This window comes from Nomascus leucogenys, chromosome 3 (assembly GCF_006542625.1).
Source record: "Nomascus leucogenys isolate Asia chromosome 3, Asia_NLE_v1, whole genome shotgun sequence".
In the NCBI taxonomy this organism is placed as follows: Eukaryota; Metazoa; Chordata; class Mammalia; order Primates; family Hylobatidae; genus Nomascus; species Nomascus leucogenys.
In genome coordinates this window covers 75468265-75480386 of record NC_044383.1, presented here as the reverse complement: position 1 = coordinate 75480386, position 12122 = coordinate 75468265, and the positions used below count along the sequence as shown (strand labels likewise).

The window sequence follows — 12122 nt, the reverse complement described above, 5'->3', positions numbered from 1 at the left end:
CAGCCTGGCACAAAGAGCGCGCACTGCGCAGGCGCTGCCAACGAGCTTTTTCGGGAAGAGTCGGTCCCGCGAACAATGAAATTGGGTTTCCACCCCACCCTCCTTATCCCTCCCCAGCACGCCCCCGCGCTTCTCCCGGCTGGGGAGTGGTGGGACTGAAATGTCCCGGCGGAGTTTGTTGTTGGGGGTGGGTAAGGGAGGGGGCAGGGGGAGGGCGGCAGGAAGAACGGGGGCGGGGGAGGGGGGGACGACTCTGGCAAGGCCACGGTTGCCTCCTCCGCTGCTGACCTTGGGGAAGTATCCGTTTTATTTTCAGCCCGACATAACAGCGTTATCATTTTAAAACAAAGATTTCTAAGTACGCTGTAAGGATTTCTTCCCTAGCAATCGTGAAGAAAATCAGCCTACATTTAAATTATATCTACTGAAGTGTGGCTCACGATTCTTTCATTTGGTTCAGCATCGCTGCTTATTAGTCCCGGTGATGAGAGTAAAAATCAAAGTGACTTACTGATTGAATTAGCCCCTCAATGTATAAAAAGTTCTCCGTAAATCCATAAACGGAAGTTGGAGTTTTTACTGATTTTATACTTGAAGGATTGTGAGACTTTGGGATCGCAACATTCTGCCTGGTTCCTTGAGGAGGCGGCAAGCCGGCTTGCATCTCAAAGGGAGAAAGTGAAACAGCTCTGCAACATACAGAGAGTATTTTGTTAGCTGCGCGTAAATAGAAATTTTTCGTGATCTCCCCGCACTGCTCAACCACAAAAAAGAATTGTGGCCATAATTTATCAAGCATTTATGTTCCAGGAACTGTTCTTTACCTAAATTGTCTCGCTTTAATCTCACAACAGCCCTTATGAATAGGTACTAAGAAAAATAAATCAGACCTCAGCTCTGCGAAGTCCGCAGGCTGTCACTCTCTTCCTTTCACTACTAATGCCTGGGGCAATTGTTTAAAGGCATTTTGTTCCTGATTAGCTGCCTACCCATTATCTTTATGTTTCTGAAATTTAAGATACAAAGAACAACGTACAGCTAGTCAAGAGCCCATGATATTTTAATGTAAATTGGTGAACAATTTAGGAGCTGCCTCTTTTCCTTTAAAAACCTGCTTGTAACTGTTGCTAATCCGAGTGTATATTCAGGGCAGCTTGAATCTGTGGTCCTGGGTTGCAGTCCTTAAGCTTGGCCTAATTTTGCCTCAGCTTCTTTTTAGAGGGACAGTACTGTATTTTATCCCCATTTTACAGCTGGGGAAACAGGCTTAGAAAGGCTAAAGGACTTGTCAAAGATCAAACGGTAAGTTAACATCAGAATTTGATCTCCAGTCCAGGTACTGCAAGACAAAAGTTTTAATTTTTTTTTCTTTTTTTTTTTTTGAGACGGCGTGTCGGTCTGTGGCCAGGCTGCAGTGCAGTGGCGCCATCTCGGCTTACTGCAACCTCCGGCTCCCTGGTTCAAGGGATTCTCCTGCCTCAGCCTCCCTAGTAGCTGGGACTACAGGCAAGTGCCACCACACCTAGCTAATTTTTAAATTTTTTATAGAGACAGGGTCTTACTTGTTGCCCAGGCTGGTCTTGAGCTTCTGGCCTCAAGCAGTTCTCCCACCAGTGCCTCCCAAAGCGCTGGAATAAGCCAATGCCCCTGGCCCTGCAGAACTTTTAATTTCTAGTAAATTGATGCCTCTCCCTGAAATACAGTGTATTTGTTCAAGTCTCAGTTGGCTAGCCTTGCAGAACCTAATTTCTTATCATTATGTATTGACCTGGCCTGTTAACCATTTTTGTAGACTGGTTTTGCCTCATTAACTTGTTATAATTAATAGAGTCATTGAAAGGGTTCATCACGCATGAGGCAGGGATAGAATGTGCACAGTTAGCTGTCTTCTTCAGGGCATTTGATTAGGCAAATCTTCATTTTGAAACACATTATTGAATTCTGTTTCTACATGGTCCTGTGTGACTCTGGTGCTGACTGACTATTGGATCTTCCTTCTGCCTGGCTGGTAGGTGTGACAGATGCTGTGGAGCCGTTCTTTCTGTTCTTGGTATGGTTAATTTTTTTCCCAGGACTGCTTGACTGATTCTCAGTTCCCACTATTCTTCTCTCCCTTCTTTCACAAGGAAAGTCATGTCTGTGCTTTATAAACTAATATATGCTTTAGATTTTTAAAACATCATCCATACGTATAACTTTATTCTGCAATTTTAAAAAAATTAACATCTATATTATCACATTCACTATCTTTTATAGTCAAACTGTTTATTACTAAACTTTTCCTTTGGAGAATCATTATGGACTTTAATAGATTCAAATAGTTTCAATTATCTATAATCATTTCCCTTTTTTTGCTCAAACCTTGGGAAAGCCAAGATTGTAGCAGTCTTGTTGCCTGAAGTATTACCTGAGCTCCTTGTCTCACAACCAAGAAAATTAAGGAACGTGGACACCAAGAGTGAGGTGGGAGCAAAAGTTTAATAAGCAAAAGAGGAATGTTCTCCACAGCAGAGAGGGAGCCTGAGTGGGTTGCCGTCTTTACAGTTGAATACAAAGCTTTTATAAGACACTCCCCTCTTCTCTGTAGCTGTTTGTGTGACTTCCCTTATATGTGAAGCTGTCTGTGTAACTCCCCTTACCTGTGCAGCTGCAGACATGTCTTTAGGCAAACACAAAGCACAGCTTCTCTTGTTTGTGCAACTGTGGATATGTTTTGGGTAAGCACCCCCACTCTCTGTACAAGTTCCCCCGGAGCCCACCGTGTACATGCCTGAAAAGGGGAGGAAACTTTTTCCTGGGAGCCGTCTGATTACACCAAGAACAAAAGCTTCTATATTGGGCCTTGCTTTCTTTTCTGTGCAGCTGCAACCTGAGTTTTTCCCTAGGCTGCTCTATTTGTGCCTTTAGCTTGATTTCTCAGGCTGTCTTTCTGTTTAAAAGAATTTTACCAAAGACTAGCTTTAGCTATCTGCTAAATTTTTCCTTTTCTCCTCCCTCACTATTTAATCTCTTTAGCACTTCTCCCAAATATTTTTAAAAACATTTTTGCTTTATTTCCATAACAAGATGTTCCATACTTATCTCAGCCTTTCTCTGACCCAAGACATGGAGTGAGCTATTCTATTCTATAAGAAATCTTCAGGCCAGGCGCGGTGGCTCACGCTTGTAATCCCAGCACTTTGGGAGGCCGAGGCGGGCGGATCACGAGGTCAGGAGATCGAGACCACGGTGAAACCCCGTCTCTACTAAAAATACAAAAAAATTAGCCGGGTGTGGTGGCGGGCGCCTGTAGTCCCAGCTACTCGGAGAGGCTGTGGCAGGAGAATGGCATGAACCCGGGAGGCGGAGCTTGCAGTGAGCCGAGATCGAACCACTGCACTCCAGCCTGGGCGACAGAGCGAGACTCCGTCTCAAAAAAAAAAAAAAGGAATCTTCATTTCTTTAAATGAAGAAAAAGCAGCAAAATCTAGGCATCAGGGATCAACATCGGATTGTTCCTCATGAGACTTGAGATAGGAAAAACCAAACTGTTTTTCCTACTCTCCACTCACACACTCACAACAATCAACACAGCACACTTCTGTAACCTGATGCATGGAGTTTTCCCTCACACACCAAGCACTTTAGGGGACAAGAACTGTGTGTCCTATGTCTATCATTCAATTTAGTTCTGACATGTCTACCTGGAGTTAGAGTCAGATCCCACAGGTTAAGGGCTTAGTCCCGCAAGACTGCCACCACTTCAGACACCAATGACAAGTAGTAGGTTGTCACCTATACTTTTTGTTTGTTTGTTTGTTTGTTGAGACAGGGTCTTGCTCTTTTACCCTGGCAGGAGTGTAGTGGTGCTATCATAGCTCACTGCAGTCTTGACTTCCTGGACCCAAGTAATCCTCCTACCTCAGCCTTCTGAGTAGCTGGGATTATAGGCGTATGCCACTACTCCAGGCTAATTTTTAAAATTTTTTGTGGAGGTGAGGTCTCACTTTGTTCTCAGGATGGTCTCAAACTCATAGGCTCAAGTAACCTTCTCGGTCTCCCAAAGTGCTGGGATTACAGGCATGAGCCACTGTGCCAGGCTTCCCTCTACCCTCTTTTTGAGTTAGATTAATTTGCTAAAACAGATCACAGAATGCAAGGAAACACATACATTTACTGGTTTATTATAAAGTATATATAGGATACAGGAGTCCAGGCATGGTGGCTCATGCCTCTAATCCCAGCACTTTGGGCAGCTGAGGTGGGTGGATCACTTGAGATCAGGAGTTCGAGACCAGCCTGGCCAACATGGTGAAACCCTGGCTCTACTAAAAATACAAAAATTAGCCAGGCATGGTGGCGGACACCTGTAATCCCAGCTACTCAGGAGCCTGAGGCAGGAGAATTGCTTGAACTCAGGAGGCAGAGGTTGCAGTGAGCTGAGATCATGCCACTGCACTCCAGCCTGGGTGATAGAGTGAGACTCCGTCTCAAAAAAAAAAAAAAGAGAGAGAGGGAGAGAGAGAGATTATTGTTTATATTATTTTTTCTTCATTGCAAGAATTAACTCAGGTTACCTAAAGTAATGGTTTGTTTTAAGGATATGCACACATAGACATAAGGAAGACAAGAAGACTGACCACATACCAGGCCTCATAAGATACCAGGAAAACCTTCATACCCAGAACTCATGGAAGGAACAAGAATTATGATGTAGTACCTGACCGACTTGAAATGACATTTGGAAACTCAAAATTGATTCAAGATCCAATATAGCCTTAACTACTAGGTTATTTGTTACTTCTTAGCAGATGTTTGTTGAGCCTTACTCTAAAAGACTCAACCACTCTTTCTGTTTGTTCTTTTTCTGTATTTCTACTTCTACTATCACCACCACCTAGCTCGCTGTTTACCTAAAGTTCAAATTCCAGAGAGAGGGAAGCTGATTGGTTCAATATGGATTGGTCCAGACAGGATAATTGGATGATTAGTCAATATCATCTACATTCAACAGAACTCTCTTACTAGACCTGTGAGGGATGGCTTCTGGCCAGGATGGTGAGGCACCTGTCTATAAGGAACCACTTAGGTCCATTTCAGAAACTGTGGACAGACAAGCATTGAGAGGATTGGCCAAGCCAATGTAGTAGTTTTATGAGGTGGAGTTTTTTTAGGAATGAAAGTAAGAAATCCAGGGCAACTTCAGGAAGTAAGAATCCTAGGGCAACTCTAGGAATTTCTGACTTCTCTTGGAAAATTGAATTCCTTCCTTCCTTCCTCTCTCCCTCCCTTCCTTCCTTCCTTCTTTCCTTCCTTCCCTCCCTCCCTCCCTCCCAACTGGTGACATTGGTCAAGCTGGGGGACCAGACAGGGTAGGAAATATGAGGGTCAGGAGAGGCGAGAAGAAAGAAGAGTAAAAGATTGGCTCCCGGATTTCCAAATCTAGTTGACTTAGAGAGGAACGATAGCTTTGACAGGGATATGAAAACCAACAGGACAATTCGGAAAGAAAATATGACTATCTTTATTTATTTTTATTTTTTATTTTTTGAGACAGATTCTTACTTTGTCACCCAGGCTGGAGTGCAGGGTCGCGATCTCAGCTCACTGCAACCTCCGCCTCCTGGGTTCAAGCAATTCTCCTGTCTCAGCCTCCAGAGTAGCTGGGATTACAGGCGCCCACAACTACACCTGGTTGATTTTTTTGTATTTTTAGTGGAGACGGGGTTTCACTAAGTTGGCCAGGCTGGTCTTGAATTCCTGACCTCAAGTGATCTGCCTGCCTTGGCCTCCCAAAGTGCTGGGATTACAGCTGTGAGCCACAGCAACCAGCCGTGATTTTTTGTTTTTTTGAGGCAGAGTCTCACTCTGTCACCCAGGCTGGAGTGCAGTGGCACAGTTTCAGCTCACTGGAGCCTTCACCTCCCTGGTTCCAGCGATTCTCCTGCCTCAGCCTCCTGAGTAGCTGGGACTACAGAAGCTTGCTGCCATGCCTGGCTAATTTTTGAATTTTTAGTAGAGATGAGGTTTCACTATGTTGACTCAGCTGGTCTCGAACTCCTGACCTCAAGTGATCCACCTGCCTCAGTCTCCCAAAGTGTTAGGATTACAGCACTTGAGTCACCGTGCCCATCTGATTATCCTGGTTTAATAAGGTTTTCTCTCTCTTTCTGTCTCTGTTTCTCTCTCTCTTTTCCTTCCTTCCTTCCTTCCTTCCTTCCTTCCTTCCTCCCTCTCCCCCTCCCTCCCTCCCTCCCTTCCTCCTTCGTTCCTTCCTTCCTTTCTTCCTTTTTTCGTTTGAGACAAGGTCTCACTGTGTCACCCAGGCTGGAGTGCAGTGGTGCGATCATGGCTCACTGCAGCCTTGACCTCCCTGGCTCGAGCAGTCCTGCCACCTCAGTCTCTGGGTAGCTGGGACTAGAGGCTCACGCCACCAAGCCAGGGTAATTTTTTATTTTTTTTTTTAGACACAAGGTCTGGCTATGTTGCTCAGGCAGCTCTTGAACTCCTGGGCTCAAGTGATCTTCCCACCACATCCTCCCAAAGTGCTGGGATTACAGGTATAAGCCACCGTGCCCAGCCAGGTTTTATTTTTCATGTTCTTCACTTTCAAGCCTGATGAAGCTGGGTACAGTGGTTTCACACTTGTAATCTCAACACTTTGGGAGGCTGAGGCAGGAGGAGAATCACTTGAGGCTAGGAGTTTGAGTCCAGCCTGGGCAACATAGCAACACCTTGTCTCTACAAAAAATGTAAAAAATTAGCTGAGCATGATGGCACACAACTATAGTCCCAGCTACTCAGGAGGCTGAGGGGAGAGGATTGTTTCAGCCTGGGAGGCTGAGGCTGCAGTAAGCCATGATTGTATCACTTCACTCCAGCCTGGGCAACGGAGTGACTCTGTTCCCCCAAGAAAGAAAAAAAAAATTCTAATGAATGGAAATTTTTATGTTTTCTCTCTTAAAAACAAAAGAATCCTCAAATAACTAAGTTGCTTTTTAGTTGCCTGTGAACTATTTATACAAAAAGTGTTCCTACTCTTGTGCAAAATATGGAAATCTATTTATTTAATCATTCTAGTTATCCTTGGTTATTTCACTTGACATCTCCAGAATGGGAGTAAAATTATTTTCAAGAAGTTTAAAATAAATTAAGGAAAGTGGATTGAAACATACCCTGCCAAATCTCATTTACTTTTCAGGCCTCAGGACAGTCAGTTCATTCTTGTCCTTCTAGTCAGCAACAATTCCATAAGGGAAATAGCATATTTCATTTTTACAAAATACTGCAGTGCCCCAATTTTTACAATATTTGAATTTAAAATGATAGGACAGAATAAAATTTCAAGCTGTAGAGCTCTTTCAACTATGTGATAGTAAAAGGTTACAAAATGAACACTTGTTTTGAAGAAATGCTTGTAATTTTTTAACCTGAATGAGACTGTATAGAGAGTTTTTTCTTTAGTTGTAACACCGGAACATAAGAAGAAAAATGAGATTTGATTAATGATTTTCTGGCAATTCGTACTAAGAAAAGAACATTTTCATGTCCTTATAATATCCAGAAAAACTTAGGATTTGTGCAAAACAATCAAATTGACATTGCCTGAGTTATCTTTTTTTTTTTTTTGAGACAGGGTCTCACTCTGTCATCCAGGCTGGAGGGCAGTGGTGTGATCTTGGTTCGCTGCAACCTCTACCTCCCGGGTTCCAGTGATTCTCTCACCCCAGCCTCCAAGAAGTTGGGACTACAGGCGCGCACCACCACACGCAGCTAATTTTTGTATTTTTAGTAGACACGGGGTTTCACCCTGTTGGCCAGGCTGATCTTGAAATCCTGGCCTCAAGTGATCTGCCCATCTCAGCCTTCCAAAGTCCTGGGATTACAGGCGTGAACCATCACGCCCAGCGAGTTATCTTTATAATGTTTTTATTTCATCCTTAAAAATTTAAGGTTTGTACAAGAAGACAAAACTGACATTCCCTAAGTTATGTAATTTTTTAAATTCCTGAACACACAGAGAAAGACCAGAAGTGTGTTTGGATTTCAGAGCTGAAGAACAAGCACAGCCACCTTCACAGGAAAGCTCAGGATGAACCTGTGCGGCTGATATTCTGCCAAGTTTTATTTGAGACATTGATTATGATTCACAGCCAAATATGACTCATTGCTATAAATGCTATATCTAAAATGATGGCATTAGCTTTTTGACTTTCAGGGGAGAGAAAAGGGTGATATTTTAGCCTAACTAGTAAATTAACATATTACAGTTATTCTTAACATATGCAAGTGCATATAACGTGATTAGTTTAAATATTGACACTCATATTCTTTAATTTCTAATGTTCTTTAAGATACAGTCCAGCCAGAGGATCACTTGAGCCCAGGAGTTGGAGACCAGCCTGGGTGACATGGTGAGACCCCCCACCCCCGCAAAGAGTAAAAAATTAGCTGGGCATAGAGGTACGGGCCTGCAGTCCCAGATATTCAGGAGGATGAGGTGGGAGGATCACTTGAGCCTGGGAGGTTGAGGCTGCAGTGAACCATGATTGTGCCACTGCACTCCAGCCTGGGTGACAGACTAAAACCCTGTCCCAAAAAAAAAAAAAAAAAAAAAAACAAAACCAAAAAACATAGAGCCCAGCCAGATAGATAGATAGATCATCCCATAGGGAAGTCCACAAGCCAGTGAACTGCAGGGGCCAAGGGAAAACTTGCTTTTTGCCCTCTGAAGGTTTGCTGAAAAATCAGCTCACAAAAGACATTAATTGGAGAAAAGGCATAGAAATTTTACCTGGGGAGAATCACAGAGTGATTACTTACTCCACAGGGGAGTTTAGAAGCTTCTATATCATCCAGACAAAAAGGCTGTGGGAGGAAGAAGCAGCAGCATTCTGTTTAGGGGATTAGTAAAGAGAATGAATGATAGGGGAACAGAGCTTAATTTACACATTATCTCCTGAAAGAGTCTCTTCAGATGTGGTCTTACAGGAAGAGGAAGAAAAAAATTGTTCCTTTTGGTGGGTCTGGATCTTAGGCAGATGAAGGAACTTCAGCTTGATCCCGTGCTTTGGGAGAGATGGTGGAGAGTGTGGTCAGAGAAAACTTGAAGCTTCTTCTATTCAGCATATCAAAGCACTATATTTTGGGATACTGGTTTCTGAGTCCCAACAAACTCAGAGCATACAATCGGCCTCTTACTGCAATATCCTCAAGTGTAAGCAGTCAGGCAAGGGTGACTTAATTTTTGAGGATCAAATCACACATACAATTAAATAGGAATAAAAGGAACCTGTAGGACATAAATACAGCAGAAGAAAAAATGTTTAAAGCCCCTCTAATTAATAGCCTCAGTGTGTTAGGAATATAGTACATACATGAAACAAAAACAAGATGCAATAAAAAAAAATTTTAAAACTTGGTGGGATCACAGGCATGGGCCACCACACCCAGCTGAGAATCTGACCAGCAGAGCCTAGCCCAAGTTATAAAATTGTGAGCAAATAAAGTGGTTCCTCTCTATATCCCTTTTGTCTTCTTCAAGGTTATTTTGAGCTATTATGTTTTGGGGTAGTTTGTTGTGCAGTAATAGATAAGAGAAAGTCACTTCAAGAAAACTAAGGATCTAGAACTAGAAATACCATTTGACCCAGCCATCCCATTACTGGGCATATACCCAAAGGATTATAAATCATGCTGCCATAAAGACACATGCACACGTATGTTTATTGTGGCACTATTCACAATAGCAAAGACTTGGAACCAACCCAAATGTCCATCAATGATAGACCGGATTAAGAAAATGTGGCACATATACACCATGGAATACTATGCAGCCATAAAAAAGGATGAGTTCATGTCCTTTGTAGGGACATAGATGAAGCTGGAAACCATCATTCTGAGCAAACTGTCGCAAAGACAGAAAACCAAACACATGTTCTCACTCATAGGTGGGAATTGAACATGAGAACACTTGGACACAGGAAGGGGAACATCACACACTGGGGCCTGTTGTGAGGTGGGGGGAGGGGGGAGGGATAGCATTAGGAGATATACCTAACATAAATGACGAGTTAATGGGTACAGCACACCAACATGGCACATGTATACATATGTAACAAGCCTGCACATTGTGCACATGTACCCTAGAACTTAAAGTATAATAATAATAAAAAAAAGAAAACTCCTGGCTGGGCATGGTGGCTCACGCCTGTGATCCCAGCATTTTGGGAGGCTGAGATAGAAGGATCACTTGAGCCCAGGAGTTTAAGACCAGCCTGGGCAACATAGGGAGACCCCTGTCTCTACAAAAAATAAAAAATTAGCTAGGTGTGATGGCATGCACCTGTAGTCCCAGCTTCCCAGGAGGCTTAGGTGGGAGGATCGCTTGAGCCAAAGAGGTCAAGGCTAGAGTGAGCCATGGTCATATCACTGCAGTCTAGCCTGGATGACAGAGCAAGACCCTGTCAAAAAAAAAAAAAAAAAAGGAAGAAAGAGAAAGAGAGATAGATAAAGACAGAAAAAAGGAAGAAAGAAGAAAGAAAGGAAGGAAAGAAAGAAAGAGAGAAAGAAAAGGAAAGAAAGAGAAGAGGGAGGGAGGGAAGAAGGGAGAGAGGGAAAGAAAGAAGGAAAGAGGAAGGAAGGTAGGAGGGAAGGAAAATTTAAAATATTTATTGTGACAGAAATAAAAATTTGAAATTGAAAAATATATGCAAATTTAAGACAATCTCCCAGAAAGTAAAATTTAAGGATGAATTTGAAAAGAAGGAAAAGAGAAAGAAGATCTGTCCAGGAGGCCCAATATTTCAAATAGGAATTCCAGACAGAGAAAACCGAGTAAATGAAGAGAGGAAATTAACCAAAAAAAAATTATGCAAATACACCAGAACTGAAAAACATGAGTCTGCAGGTTGAAGTAGCTCACTGAGTGCTCAGCACAATGTGTGAAATGAGTCCTACATCAAGAAACGTAATAATAAAAAGAGATGATCATTAACATCTTTTTAAAATCGCTTCTTGGCTTTTTGCCTAAGATCAAGTACAGTGTCTCTTCTTATCAGTTTAACATCTGATACATCGTCTGTCTGAGGACAATATATTAAATGGATTTTTGGAGCAGGGAGATGGAATAGGAGCGTGCTCCATCCACTCCACGCATAGACCTGGTATTGCAGTACCTCCAGGATCCGTGCTTCCTCACCCCACATGCTATAAACTAAAAAAAAGAGGCCGGGCGCAGTGGCTCATGCTTGTAATCCCAGCACTCTGGGAGGCTGAGGCGGGTTGATCACCTGAGGTCAGGAGTTTGAGACCAGCCTGACCAACATGGAGAAACCCAGTCTCTAGTTAAAATATAAAAATTAGCTGGGTGTGATGGCATGCCCCTGTAATCCCAGCTATTCAAGGAGGTTGAGGCAGGAGAATAGTTTGAACTTGGGAGGTGGAGATTGCAGTGAGCTGAGATCGTGCCACTGCACTCCAGCTTGGGTGACAGAATGAGACTTCATCTCAAAAGAAAGAAAAGAAAGGAAGGAAGGAAGACAAAAAATTAAAATCTTATTATTTATTTATTTATTTATTTATTTATTTATTTTTGCAGTTTAAAACTTATGCATTGTTTATTTCTGGAATTTTCTTTCAATATTTTGGGACCTTAGTTGACCATGAGTAACACAAACCACAGAATGCGAAACGGTGGATAAGGGAGGGACTACTGTACATATTTTCGCCTAAGACAGTTCTGTATACTCTTGTGTTAACTGGGTAGCAAAAGCATATAGAAAGGTTTTAGGGGGATGCAGTGTGTTGCTCTTCTGTAATGACAGTAATTTACTTCAAGACATTGCAGGAGAAGGGGTTAAAGGAGTAAGAGGGAGGAAGAGAAGGATTCATTTCATGCCTACCTGTACAGAGAGATTTTCTTGCATTCTACTTTTTTTTTTGAGATGGGAGACAGTTACTTTATTTTTTTTTCTTTTTTGAGATGGGAGACAGTTACTTTTTTTTTTCTTTTCTTTCTTTCTTTTTTTTTTTTTTTGAAACAGAGTCTTGCTCTGTTGCCCAGGCTGGAGTGCAGTGGTATGATCTTAATCTCAGCTCACTGCAACCTCCGACCCCCGGGCCCAAGCGATCCTCCCACCGCA

General features: G+C 42.6%; 1 non-coding gene across 1 annotated transcript; it reads left to right on the top strand.

The window, feature by feature from the left end:
- Nucleotides 1-10987: 10987 nt before the first annotated feature.
- On the top strand, nucleotides 10988-11178 carry LOC115834607. Its single transcript, XR_004029539.1, has one exon. It is a non-coding gene; the product is annotated as a U2 spliceosomal RNA (small nuclear RNA).
- Nucleotides 11179-12122: the final 944 nt, after the last annotated feature.